Here is a 15665-nt window from a genome sequence, read left to right as displayed (position 1 = left end):
CTATCTTTGTTCGAAATCTTTTATGCACTACAATCATGTTTTCATCGAAATGAATATGATCTCTAATGGCCGAACCATGTTGAAAACCATTTGGAAGAGTAAAATTTCTTCTAACATGTACTTCATCTTCAGGAACATGAGATTCCCTTCGCAAATTTGAAGCATGTGGAATTGATCTATGAGAATGTCTTTCCAAATTTCTGGTATGTATTTCGCAAACCTGAGAGGATGTAAAGGTCTCTTTGTAATAAAAGACTTTAAAATTTAATTTCCAACTAATTATAAATGAAAAAAAATGAAAAATAATCAAATGCATTCAAAATTTACATTTGTGTCTTGATGTGGATGAGGGTTATGAGATGGTTTCTCTTGGCTTCTAACATAAGTGGATGGAACATTTTGGGATGTAGTTTCTATACCTCTATACAAATGAGTTGTGTCCTGTTTCCAAAAAATAAAATACGTTATAAAACTAAATGTCCAACAAATAAAGATTCAAAAATGGCAAATAAATCAAAATTTTCTCTATAAAAGGTTACAAAATACAATATCCAAGATACTGTAAATGAAAAATTGAGAAAAATATCAAATGCACTCAACATTTACACTTGTTTAGCAATGTGGATGAACGCTATGATATGGTTCCTCTTCTTCTAACATCAGTAGATTGAACATCTACAAATTTAATTTGTTTGCCTCTATTGAAATGAGTTGTGTCATGTTCGAAGAAAATAAAATACACCATAAAATTCAATGTCCAACCAACTAGAAATTTAAAAAATGAAAAGAAAATAAAAAAACATTGAAAGTTTACATTAGTCTGGCAATTTGATCGTTGAGGAGAATGCACAGGAAGGTTATGACATGCTTCATCTTCACTTATCAGATTAGTAGATAGAACACTTGGTAATTAATTTCTATACCTCTATTAAAACAAGTTGTATCCTATTCCAAGAGAATAAAATAACATAAATTAAGTAAACAAAACTTTGTAAATATAGGAATGTAATACAACGACCACTATTGCAGCAAAAATCAAAATATCATTGTGTTACCTCCATTTTTCCACGCGAAATGCTATCAGGGATGACTAATTCTCTTGGTGGGACCACATTACTTTAAGAAGCGAGATTTGAAGATCCAATGTTTCAAGCAACTGGCTCCAAATTATCAAACAATGGCCTAGTAAACTATCATCCAAATCATCACACACAATGTCATCATTACCTCCACCATGGATGTTTTGCCACCTTTGGCCATCAAAACATGCAATTGGACACACGGAAAGGTTAGGGTGGACATCTTCATCCACATTATCAATATGGTGTTCTTCCCGATTGCAATATGTTTCCCCAATGTTATGCACATTTTCAGGAGAGCATCGAACAACAAGAGTATGCTGACGAGCAGCATATCCTTATAATGAACTATCAATAGGAAATTTTCTTTCCATTATATCATCCATAGTATGATACTTACGAGGAATTATAAAATCATTTTCAAGAGTGGCTTCACTCGTTTTTCTATGATATGTAGCTCTCCTATGCTCATTTATGGCATCCTTATTTTGTTCATACCATAAACGACGACTTTCATTAGACCTCTCATGTCATTGTGGTGACAAATTCCATTTTCTTGTACGCTTGCTTGTGCCTTCATATGACATGTCTACAATGAATAATAAAATATTCATTATGGAATCATAAACATGGAACATAACAAATATCTAATATAAACAAACAAAAAAGAATGGAGAATGCACAAGTTTCTTTTCGGAAATCATAAAAAGTGTATATGTTATTTTTTGTCAACCATATAAACTTATCAAAATGTATAAGGCTTTTTCCAAATGAATAAAAGGAAAAACAAATTTTTCAAAATGGAAAAAAAAACATAAATGAATTCTTCCAAATGGCTTAAACAAAAAAGTCTAAATTTCCATGTATCATATTAGAATCAAAACAAAACCCATACTATTGGGATACAATACTCTAAGAATTATATTAATTGGAAGTATATCTAAAAATTTGGAACTATAGACTATCAAAATATAAATGTAAAGATTAAAATGTACATAAACATATAGCATTGTTTGAGAATCAATGACAACAACCAATACAAATAACATGTATAACATAACTCAGAAATTATAATTATACAAAAAAAGAAAAATGCATAACATCGAGACACATTTACATGTAAATAAGAAAACTTTAGCGGAAACAATATGAAATATTTTACATCATAAAGATCGATACAAACATAATTTTAAAGTATTGCCATAAAGACCCATAGTATGTATAGAGACAAAAATGGAAATATTTTCCACAACCATAGAGAGTATATAAAATGGAAATATTTATAGGAACTCCTAAGAATACTAATATCCTAAGAATCCATATCCATATCCAATGGTGGAACCTTATCAACAAAATCCATATGGGGAGAAATTGCAAAAACATTTCCATACTCAATCAAATCATTTCAATCTTCCAACATTGGGTACCAAAACCAAGACATTCGTTCATTAGTTGAATTAACAAATATTGGAAAACAAATGCTAGTCATCATGTCATATAATAGGAAAGGAACTTCACTGCAGTTGCACATAAGAACTAGACCATGGACTATTTGAAATGGAAGATAACCAGGACATTTGCTATTTATATCTGCAGAAATTTCTTCCAACAACTTCCATCTGAAACCCCAATCATCTTCAAAGTAGTCAATTCTTCATTCAACACATGGTTGACCAAATTGGAAATGATCTAATTCTTCAATTGACCATACAGAAGTGGAGCCATCATTGACAAGGCATATCAACTGATTCATGTATATTGCTAATGACATACACCATATGTCACTGATTGGAACAAATGAAAAACCCCATTCATTTTTTATTACATCAAACCAGTAGATTGTATATCCACACCGAGGATAATCTTCATACGCCTTGGCCAGAAACAGTCAAAACAATTTACTTTTATAAAAAACTACATTCTTAGGCGATGAAGTGCCACCAAATGGAATAGCAACCCTTTGCCATACCCTATCAAGACTACTACAAACATAAAATATAGACTTCATTTTGTCATACATATATTTTAGAACAATCTAGTCATATTTTCTACAACTTACATTTTCAAATAATGAAAAGAATCCCCAGTATCCAATTCGTATTGGCCCTATGTTTTTAAATTATTTTGTAAATGGATTCATTACAAAATAGTTGTGTGTTTGGGAGCATTATGTTGGTAAGGATAAAACCACCATTAGTCCAACAATACATTATAATCTGTATCTTGAATCTATGAATCACAAATGAAACTAAGATATGTGCCCATTCTAATTAAGGTATTGAGTAGCAAAACAATTGCCTTCACTATTGAGGAAAGGAACGAGAAATCCAAATTCATTCATGGAGACATTCTTACAACGTAACAAGAAAGAAGGGTTTTGCAAAACATTCTTCCATTTATTACAAAAAGTGCTAAACTGTATCACAACCGATAAAGGGAGCCATAGGGAGACAATTTCAAGAACTTTGAATGGAAGACAACTCCAAATAGCTAGATCCATGATCAAACAATGAAATCACCTAACAGTAAAAAAACACACATTTGAAATCAACAAAACAATTTAATGTTTAATAAAATTAAAAGTAACATACATAAATAATTTACCATTTACACATACAGAAAAACTTCACATATACACATTGTATAAATCAAGTAAGCGAGCATAACATCATTACGACACTAAGCACAATTCCACAATTTTTTAAACCTAATCTCTATAATCCAAGATTATTAATGTTAGTGAACCTATAATTATGTTTATATTAAGGTCTATGCTTAATATTGATTCTATAATGTTTCTACAAACATATTTATAATATCAAATAAGAACAACTCATTAGGTAGGTTCCCATGAAGGACAACACCTAATTCATAATGCCAATAAAAAATTGCCTAGAAAACACCATGTTATCTTTTTGTTGGACTACACAATTTTCCATTGTGTTAAGGATAAAAAATGTTAATGGTTGTGTAAGAGTGAAATTTTAACTAATAAAAAATAGTTGGGGAACAACTTGGTTTTTTTTCTAGATTCAAGATCACATGGCTACTTGTTTTGTATAGTAGTGAATTTATTTTAGTTATATGTTTTAATCATGTATGTAATGTGAATCATAATTAACTATTGTCAATTGTGATTAGGTGTAATAACCACCTAAATAAGGAGTAGTCTTTAAGGTGTAATAACCACCTAAATAATTTTTGGTTGGAATTTGACAAATTATTGTTGACTCAATCATAATGAATCCAGAAATATCAAATTAAAATTATATTATTAAATTTCTAAAACAAAACTTTCTTATCTATTAATCTTTTTCATCTTTAGAATTAATCGAAAATCATTTTACTTATTTATTAATAAAACAATAGATTGTTAATATCATAAGATAATCATTGTAATGGACTACATTAATATCACAACTTAATCATTCTAATGGACTACATTAATATCTACATGATTATGATTACATGGTATATGGAGGTTAAATTAATAAATATTAGCAAATTTAAATAATAAAAAATGTAGTATATTTTAAGTTTGTGAGATTTTTCAACATAATTTTATATATTTACAACTTTTTTTAATTATTTGAATTTCTTAATATTTATTAAGATAGTATTTCTTATTTAATGATGTAATTTTTAATCATACAATAATCATAATAATTATAATATAAATGTTCTTGACCACTATGAAAATGTGTTTCCAAAACAATCAATTCTATATGTCTCCATTGTTTTAAAAAAATAATGATATATAAGTTCATCTTAATCTTTTCTTTTATTTGCATATTAGTTTGATACTATGAACTTACAACTCTGTAAGGGTTGTTTTCCTTCCTTGAAGTAGACCCTAATATCTTTTTTTGGTTAAAACTTTGGATGCCTCCTGAAGGGAGGATGATCTCTCAGGTAAAATCTGACCTTTAAAACAGCAGCCTATGTATCTTTCAGAAGTCAGTCAGTCAATGACTGAGAGTTTTTTGATTTTCTGCAATGACCAAACAGCAGTCATCAGAATCATCAGAAATGCTAACAGCATATGCAATGTAACTTTTTATATAATAAAAAGTTCGCTTTTTCTTCAGAAAAAAAAAAAAAAAAAAAAAAAAAAAAAAAAAAAAATCATCTTAATCTTAAAACTGAATTATTACTTTTATTTTATGGATTTATAAATATTTTTAATGGGTTGTCTAAAACCTAGATGTTTAGGAATTTTTGGTTGAAATTTGAAAACTTTTTGTTCACTCAATCTTAATTTTTATTGTTTACTCAAATTTACTTGTAATTCCAAACAATCTTTGCCAAATTTACTTGTAATTCCAAACAATCTTTACTCAAATTTACTTGTAATTTTTTATTTTTTTGTTGACTCAAATTTACTTGTAATTCCAAACAATATTCGCAAAATTATAAACAATAGAAAATCTAAAAACACATGAATGTAAACATATATTAAGTAAGGTATTTAAAGTTTACTTTTAAAAAATTGAAAATATTTTATTTATTTAATTAATATATCCTTATACATACTTGTAATTCCAAACGATCTTTGCCAAATTTACCTGTAATTCCAAACAATCTTTACTCAAATTTACTTGTAATTTTTAATTTTTTTGTTGACTCAAATTTACTTGTAATTCCAAACAATATTTGCCAAATTATAAACAATAAAAAATCTAACAACACATGAATTTAAACATATATTAAGTAAGGTATTTAAAGTTTATTTTAAAAAAATTGAAAAGATTTTTTTATTTAATTAATCTATTCTTATACATATTTTTATTATACAATGTTTTTTTTGTAATTATAATTTAGGAAACAATTAAAAAAAGGTTACACTAAGAGATTTAATATAACTTTTTATAATATAATTTTATAAAATCCATATCTTATTTTGCTAACATATTATAATATGTATGTAATATAATGAGAAGATTTTTTTTCATTATTCTCTTATATAATTATATAATTCAATTTCTTTCAAAAGAGTTAAAAAAAAATCTTTAAACAATTCTCAATAACATATTAAATACATTTAATTATTTAAATTAATACATTCTAGCTAAACACATATACATTATCCAAATTCCTATAATATTAATAACAACCAATTACATTTAAAATCCATATTTGTTTATTAGTCAATGAAATTTTTATTCAACAATACACATGTAAATATTCATAATTATACCTCACACACTTTTATTGAATCCAACAAAATTTCCTCACTCAAGGAACCACACACACATACGATTTGACATTATCAATTAGTAGGAAACTTGGATTTCGTTATCCAGGTGATTATGATTATGCGGTATATGGAGGTTAAATTAATAAATATTGAGAAATTTGAATAATAAAAAATGTAATATGTTTTAAGTTTGTGGGATTTTTAAACATAAATAAAAATGTTTATAAATTTTTTTAATTATTTCAATCTCTTAATATTTATTAACATAGTGTTTCTTATTTAATAATATAAGTTTTAATTTCCTGGATGCGGGTGTTTTCAATGGTTGATGCAATGGTGGAGATACGGGCTGGCAAGTGGCATAGCCACATGGCCGCTCGTAATCTCACACACCGTGCCATAAAAATGTCTTACAGTCCTTCATAAATGTGCTTCAATGCTGCACTCACACCAATTTACCACCTTCATCCCGCCTCGGCTCTTCGTTTTGGAGACCTCAGGTGCTCTTCGGCCCATATCCTCATCTGTTTATGCTCCTCTACCTCTAAAATGTAAGTGCCCCCTGGCTGTCGTGGAGCCAAGCACTCGCACGACAATAGGCAGGAGATGCCAAATTCTCTGTTGTACAGAATTCGAGAAGGGCAACCACTATTTGCAGAGCCTGTTATGTAACTTGACCCTTGCTTCTGAGCCTTCTGCCTCTGATAATGCCACCCTAAGTGACCATTTCTACTTTGTGCCTACTCCTCACAGTCAGTCCCTTTCTCCCTATGAAATTATGCCTCGGCTGCGTCAGCAAATGTGTTGCAGGAGGGGTAACAGTAGAGGCAGAATGCTCCATTCTTCGCCCTCAACTGTCTCTGACTCCTCCTCCCCCTCGTCAAATCATTTCTCAGCTCATTATCCTGATACACGTAGTGGCAAGGGTCGTATTCGCATTGTTAGCTTCCAGCCTTCGCAAACCTATCCATCAGCTACTGCTCTCCCTTCCAACTCTCAGCATTCTAGTTATACAACTCACTTCACATACCAATGCTCTCTATATCGACCTCTTATCAAGGCCACCATGACAGTTACATTTTAGGAGGAGCCTTCCATCGCTGAAAGACGTCCCACTAGCGCAATGGAAAACAACGACACTGCTCAGGGCGAGCCTTCTGCTCTCAATTCTGATAGCAGTAGAGCAGAATCGAAAAAATCTGGACCAACGGACGGCAAGAGTGAGAAGGAAGACATGGGTGAACTGCAAAAAGAAGACGATGATCTCGATGCCTACAGGTGCCTAATTCTTGAAGAACACCCATCGACACCAAATGACAACTAAACCAACACGTTTCTTCAGGTTTCAGGTTCCCGGCACCCAGTCCTATGAGGTTTATTTCTGCATTTTTGAGCAAAATAGTTAGTTTTGAAACTGTTTTCAAAAGAATATCACACTATGTTCACATGCTAGTTACCCCTGCGCGAGCAGCAAATCTATTTTGGATTGGATTGGTTTCCCTCTTCTGGGCAGTCTTCATTTTGTTTTGGTTGCAATATGCCATGAACTTTGGCTAAGAACTATAGAGCCTATTGCCTCCATGTATCATTTTGTTACAGTAATAGATTTTAGACATATTTAGAAAAGAAAATAATAATAATATAAGTTTTAATTATACAATAATTATAATTTAAATCTTCTTAACCATTAAGAAAGTGTGTTTCTAAAATAATTAAGTCTATATGTCTTCATTGTTTTAAAAAAATAATGATATATAGGTTGATATTAATCTTAAAACTATATTATTATCTTTATTTTATATATTTATAAATATTTTTAATGGGTTGTCTAAAACCTAGATGTTTTGGAAGTTTTGGTTGGAATTTGACAATTTTTTGTTGAGTCAATCATAATGAATCCAGAAATATCAAATTAAAATTATATTATTAAATTTCTAAAACAACACATTCTTATATATTAATTTTTTTTCCTTATTTATTAATAAAAAAATAGATTGTTATATCATAAGATAATCCTTCTACCACAACTTAATCATTGTAATGGACTACATTAATATCTACATGAATATGATTATGTGGTATATGGAGGTTAAATTAATAAATATTAGGAAATTTAATGCTACTTATGTTAAATTTCCCAATTCACAACACATTTAATATATTTGTCCATGCACTCCTTTCATATCCATCCACCAAATTTGATATATTCCTCCAATCCATTACAATTAAATGCAACAACAAAATGTGTTTGGATATAATCTATAAGCACACTTTAATATCCTTCCACCAAATTTGATATATTCCTCCAATCCACTACAATTAAATGCAACAACAAAATGTATTTGGATATAATCTATAAGCACACTTTAATTAGATGTTAGCCTTTGTATTGGTTTTAATGTTGCCCTTCAAATGACTTCTTAATGCTACCTTTCTATGGTTTTCAACCCACTTTATTATGATGTAATCACCAAATATTCTGTTCAAGATATTGTTATCTTATATATTCACTAGAACACATTGATTTAGGATACTATCCCTTCATTAATATATCATCCCAATGCAATTCTTTGCTTGAAGTGCTTTTCTTGCAAATCATTTTCAATGTAACACTCCTTAATTCTATGGAATAAATTTTAAAATTAGCATTAAAATATTTATTGAACACATTTTGTGATTGTTTTAATATTGTCTTTGAATTGTTTCAAATACACAATTATTCAAAATATGAAAAATTATTAGATTCCTAAGAAAATATGAACAATTATAACATTACAGCCATCGTTAAAATTATTATGATATTTAGTGTAGTTCTCAATTTCATACAATGCTCTCTTTAAAGAACTTTGACCTTCTAAAATATGAAATCCATCCCTTTTCTTCATTGGTCCATGTAGAGTGATGCCATGGTTGCATAAGAAATATCAAACATAATTCTCTAGGTGGGAAAATTTTATGTTTAAATGCTATATATTTAATCATAATAATTATAATTTACAAATAAATTGATGACATTCTTTTTTCAAAGTTTATAATTTTGCAATAACGATTATTTAAAATTTCAAATACATTATTTATAATGAGATAAGTGAACTATTGTTTAATTATCTTTTATATACCTTATTTTGATTTTTTTACATAGGTTTTAAGATAAAGTTATCCAAGAAGCTCAAAGAGATAATGGTTTTTTTTTTTTTTTTGTGGAGTTGGTGTTAAACTTAGGACTACTAAAGGTTGGTTGGAAGATATTAAATGTTATATAGGAGTCAAGTAAGGGTCTCTCTTATACCTTATTTTTTTTTGCATATACATTGATAAGCTAGAAGAGAAGATGTAGGTTGTGTTGGCCCCAATGCTATTATTCTTTCGGAAAAGAGTTATTAATACATTTCCAAGTAACTAATAATCCTCCAATTTTTTTGCTTCAAGATGAATACAACTCTTAATAATAGCATAATTAAATTCATGGTAATTAAATATATTAAAAAAAAAAACATATACTATACTTTCATATACACATTATCCCGCTTATCACTGAAAATTTTTAAATAATTAAAAATATACACACTATTACATTAAACCTTTGTTTTCTTTTAATGTTACTCTAAATAAAAATCCCTTATCATTTTTTATTAATATATTAACTAAGCCATAAACTCAAAAATTACTTTAAAAATTTATTTTGTCCTTCCTATGAATTAAATTTTCTAACTTAAAAAGTTAATAATCATTAAATTATGATATTATATATCAATATCTACATATGCATATTCAACACATTTCTTCATTATTTTATTCCAATATCTACCTATTCACAATATTTCATCATTATTTTATCTCAATATATAATTACATTTTATATTATATTTGAAGTAATTTTATAATTACATAATTGAACGATTCAGAATAAGTCTAATGAACTACGTAGATTCCCATGGAGAGAGAAACGATAATTGCTATAAATTAATATTTATAGTGTTTTAATAGTGTCTCTAATTAGTTTATCTAAAGCTTTCTAGACTATTTGTATATAGTATAAAGTGATTGTATTTATTGGAAAATAATATAAGAGAATATTTAATTAAATGGTGAATTTAGTAATGAGGTATTCTCAACTATTTGTATATAGTATAAAGTCATGATTATATTTATTGAAAATTAATATAAGAGAATATTTAATTAAATGGTGAATTTAATCATTAGGGATAAGATTTTCAAATTTTTTTAAATGTAAATTTTTCCTTTCAAAAATAGATGAAACAAAAAATAATTACTAAAAACATTATATATAAATTAAATTATGAAAAATTAGTGATATATGCAATTTTATGAAATCTTTTGATATGAATTTAAAATTTAAACTAATAATTTTTAAAACCTTATTCAATCTGTAATTGATTTTAATTTACTAGTGATCTCATTTTGTTTTTACAAAATGCTCATGCAAATTCAGCCTAGTGTTAAAATTCAGCATAGTGTTAAAAGGAAAAAGAAAATAAATAAAATGAAATCCTGCGAAATGTATGAAGCCAGCTACTCTTTACTTCCGAGGAAAGAGTAACTCAATAGGTGCAAATAATATCAGAGAGCACAAACAAAATGGTTGTAGCCAGAAAGAGAGGCAAAGGGTTTGCGGGTCGATATATGCTGCCAAAGTGACTCGTCAGATGTTTCAAGAATATGCCACGTAGATTTGGCATATATAGGAGGAGGTCTCGAAGGAATGGGTGTCGGTTGTGTGAGAATGTAGATGGCGATCACAGTGATACAAACAGGGTTGAAATCTGGAGCCGATGGAAGATGAGGGTGCTGTAGAGAAGGTAAGGGGAAAGGCTCAATTGTACAGCCACTGGGTTGTGCCGAGTTTGAACCCGGATCCATTTGGCCATAGAGCCACAGTTAGAATGCAGGAGGCTCTAGGGTTTATGGAAACTGTGGATAAAAAACAGTGGCTTAATATATTAGCTCAGCCATAGACTCAAAAATTAATTTATCTTAGTGTTAAATTAAATTTTCTAACAACTTAAAAACTTCATAGTCATTAAATTATGATATTATATATCAATATCTACATATGCATATTAAACAAGTTTCTTCATTATTTTATTCCAATATTTACATATTCACAGTGTTTCATCATTCACAATATTTCATTATTAGTTTATCTCAATAATATAATTATATTTTATATTATATTTGAAGTAATTCTATAATTACGTAATTGAACAATAAGTCTAATGAACTATGCAGATTCCCATGGAGAAAGAAACAATAATTGCTATAAATTAATATTTTTAGTGTTTTAATAGTGTATCTAACTATTGTTTATGTAAAGCTTTTTAGAGTATTTGTATATAGTATAAAGTTATTATATTTATTGGAAAATAATATAAGAGAATATTTAATTAAATGGTGAATTTAGTAATGAGGTATTTTGGACTATTTGTATATAGTATAAAGTGATTATATTTATTGGAAAATAATATAAGATAATATTTAATTAAATGGTGAATTTAATAATTAAGAATAAGTTTTTCAAATTTCTTTAAATGTTAAATTTTTCCTTTTAAAAATAGATGTTACTAAAAACATTATATATAAAGTAAATTATGCAAAAATAATGATATATGCAATTTTATAAAATCTTTTGATATGGATTTAAAGTTTAAACTAATAATTTTTAAAAAAGATTTTAGCTCACCAATAATCTCAATTTTTTTTATTTTTTTTTCACAATGCTCCAAATTTATGGAAATTCAACATAGTGATATCAAGAGAAACAAAATAAATAAAATAAAATAAAATCCTACTGCATGTATGAAGCTAGCTGCTCTTTATTTCCAGGGAAAGAGTAACTCACTAGGTGCAAAGAATATCAAGCAGCACAAACAAAATGGATGCAGCCAAAAAGAGAGGAAAAGGGTTTGCGGGTCAATATAGTGACTTCGCAGATGTTTCGAGAATATGTTTCGAGAATATGCCAAGTAGCTTTGGCATATATAGGAGCAGGCCTCGAAGGACTGTGTGCTGGTTCTGTGAGAATGTGGATGGCAATCACAGTGCCGGTTGTGTGAGAATGTGGATGGCGATCACAGTGATTCTAACACGATTGAAATCTGGCAGAGGAGGGAGCCGATGGAAGATGAGGTGCTGCAGAGAAGGTAAGGGGAAAGGCTCAACTGTACAGCCACTGGGTTGTGTCGAGTTTGAATCGGGTCCGTTTGGCCACGGAGCCACAGTTAGAATGCAGGAGGCGCTAGGGTTTATGGATGTCGTGTATAAAAAAGGCTGGCTTAATATATTTGCTCAGTCACAAACTTAAAAATTAATTAAAAAATAATAATGTGTCCTTGGTGTAAATTAAACAACTTAAAAATTTCATAATCGTTAAATTATGATATTATATATAAATATTTATATATATGTATATTCAATAAATTTTTTCATTATTTTATTCCGATATATACATATTTACAATATTTCATCATTCAATATATAATTATATTTTATATTGTATTTGTAGTAATTTTATGATTACATAATTGAACAATTCAGAATAAGTCTAATGAACTATGCAGATTCTCATATAGAGATATAAATTAATATTTGGAGTTTTAATAGTGTATCTAGTTATTGTTTATATAAAGCTTCCTGGACTATTTGTATATAGTATAAAGTGATTATATTTATTGGAAAATAATATAAAAGAAGATTTAATTAAATGGTGAATTTAATAATTAGATTGAATGGGGAATTCAATAATTAGGGATGAGCTTTTCAAACTTTTTTAAATGTTAAATTTTTCCTTTTAAAAATAGATGAAACAAAAAATAGTTACTAAAAACATTATATATAAAGTAAATTATGGAAAAATAATGATATTTATCTATGTGTAAATATATGCAATTTTATGAAATCTTTTGATATGGATTTAAAGTTTAAACTAATAATTTTCAAATTGAAATCTTGATGTCAAACCTACCTTATTTAAAAAGAAAAGCAAAATAAATGAAATAAAATTCTGGGACATGTATGAAGTCAGCTGCTCTTTATTTCCAAGGAAAGAGTAACTCAATAGGTGCAAAGAATATCAGGCAACACAAACAAAATGGCTGCAGATGTTTCAAGAATATGCCACTTAGCTTTGGCATATATAGGAGGAGGCCTGGAAGGACTGTGTGAGAATGTTGATGATGATCACAGTGATTCGAACAAGGTTGAAACCTGGCAGAGGAGGCAGCCTATGGGAGATGAGTGTGCTGCAGAGAAGGCAAGGGGAGAGGTTGTAAGGACTCTGGACACCACATATCTCCACAATGGTATGATATTGTCCACTTTGGGCCTAAGCCCTCATGGATTTGCTTTTGGACTTACCCCAAAAGGCCTCATACCAATGGAGATATTTGTCCATCCTTATATATCCATGATCCTCCCCACCTCTAGTCAATGTGGGACTTTCGGTCGTATACCCAACAATCCTCCCCTCGAACAAAGGACCATCGAGCCTCCCCTCAAACGATTATCCATCCGTCCGCTCTCTACCAACTAGGATTCTCCGCTCCAATGCGTTGGAAGCACACGCCTTACATGGAGCACCACCTGCCTCGAGAGCTTGCTCTATCCCAGGTCAACTCCTCTTCACCGTGTTGGGACCAGGACACGTCCATGAAGAATCCGGAGCACACCGCCTGTCTAACCGAGCTCATCCACGGATCCCATCGTGATATTACCGAGGCCCACCACCTTCATTCGGTATTCCGAGGATTCATCCACTTGGCTAACTTTGGGGCATGGCTCTGATACCACTTGTAGAAATAATAGCAGAGATTGTAGAAAGAATAGCAAGAAAATGGGAGAAGACCAAGAAATATGAAACTGAATTTGTATCTGCTTTATTCAAGAATGATTTTACCTCTACATGAGCATTCGATATATTCTTCGCTCTAATGCATTGGAAGCACACGCCTTACATGGAGCACCACCTGCCTCGAGAGCTTGCTCTATCCCAAGTCAACTCCTCTTCACCGTGTTGGGACAAGGACACGTCCATGAAGAATCCGGAGCACACCGCCTGTCTAACCGAGCTCATCCACGGATCCCATCGTGATATTACCGGGGCCCACCACCTTCGTTCGGTATTCCGAGGATTCATCCAATTGGCTAACTTTGGGGCATGGCTCTGATACCACTTGTAAGGACTCTGGACACCACATATCTCCACAATGGTATGATATTGTCCACTTTGGGCCTAAGCCCTCATGGATTTGCTTTTGGACTTACCCCAAAAGGCCTCATACCAATGGAGATATTTGTCCATCCTTATATATCCATGATCCTCCCCACCTCTAGTCAATGTGGGACTTTCGGTCGTATACCCAACAGAGGCTTAACTCTACAACCACTGTGTTGTGCCAAGTTTGAACCTGGATCCGTTTGGCCAGAGAGCCACACTAAGAATGCAAGAGGTGGCTCGACTTTGTACGCCTGAGGCTCCAAGACGTGCTCAATTATAAATTTCAAAATGTAAAGGGGGTGATTTGAGGCACCACCAACTCTGTGTTGTTTTTTTTTTTAACAAAAAGAAAATACAATAAACTTATTCTAAAAGAAAACTATGGTTCTTCCCCACATCCCCCTATCACCATCTACTCGTGCACCTCATGATAAATGAATTTTAATTCTTGCTGCTACCATTACCATTTTCAACCAAAAAGGTTCCTCCAATGCATCTTGAAGGAAACCCTCAAAAAAACACTACGTAGAGAAAAGGAAGGCTATGAAAGATTGTGCACATTTCTTAGCAGATAGAAGCCGAGAGAAGCCCCTTCAAATCGTTCCAGCAATCATTGCATTAATCCTTCAACAATTCCAACAACCCAAGCGCTAAGAAATGCATGCATCCACAAAGCCTTTGATTATAATAGATGGAATGGTAATGAATAATAGATACAATAAATATTTAATGACAATTTGAACGCTCAAGTTGCTATTATTTCTCCACATTGTAATACCAGATGGAGTGGCGGAGTTATTGTATTTTTCTTCAAGGTTACAATCCTAGATGGAGTGGGAGAGTTATTCTATTATTCCTCCACTTTACAATCAGAGATGGAGTGGCCGAGTTATTATTAAGATCATGAGTGGTGAAATTGATGTACAATTTAATGAAACTACTGACAGCTGTTATTTCGAATTGGACACATCACCAATGGTTTGAAATGGATGATCATCTTATTCGGAGATAATTAAATCCATAAAAAACATATACTATACATTCATATCTAAATTTCAAATTGGTAAAAAAATCTTTCATCACTATCACTATCATTATCACTATCCCTCTTATCACTCAAATTTTTTAAATAATTAATAATATACACACTATCCCT

Source organism: Pinus tabuliformis, chromosome 9 (assembly GCF_031772625.1).
Source record: "Pinus tabuliformis cultivar Carrire ecotype Pingquan chromosome 9, CPIR1, whole genome shotgun sequence".
Classification (NCBI taxonomy): Eukaryota; Viridiplantae; Streptophyta; class Pinopsida; order Pinales; family Pinaceae; genus Pinus; species Pinus tabuliformis.
Note: the sequence above shows the minus strand (reverse complement) of the source record.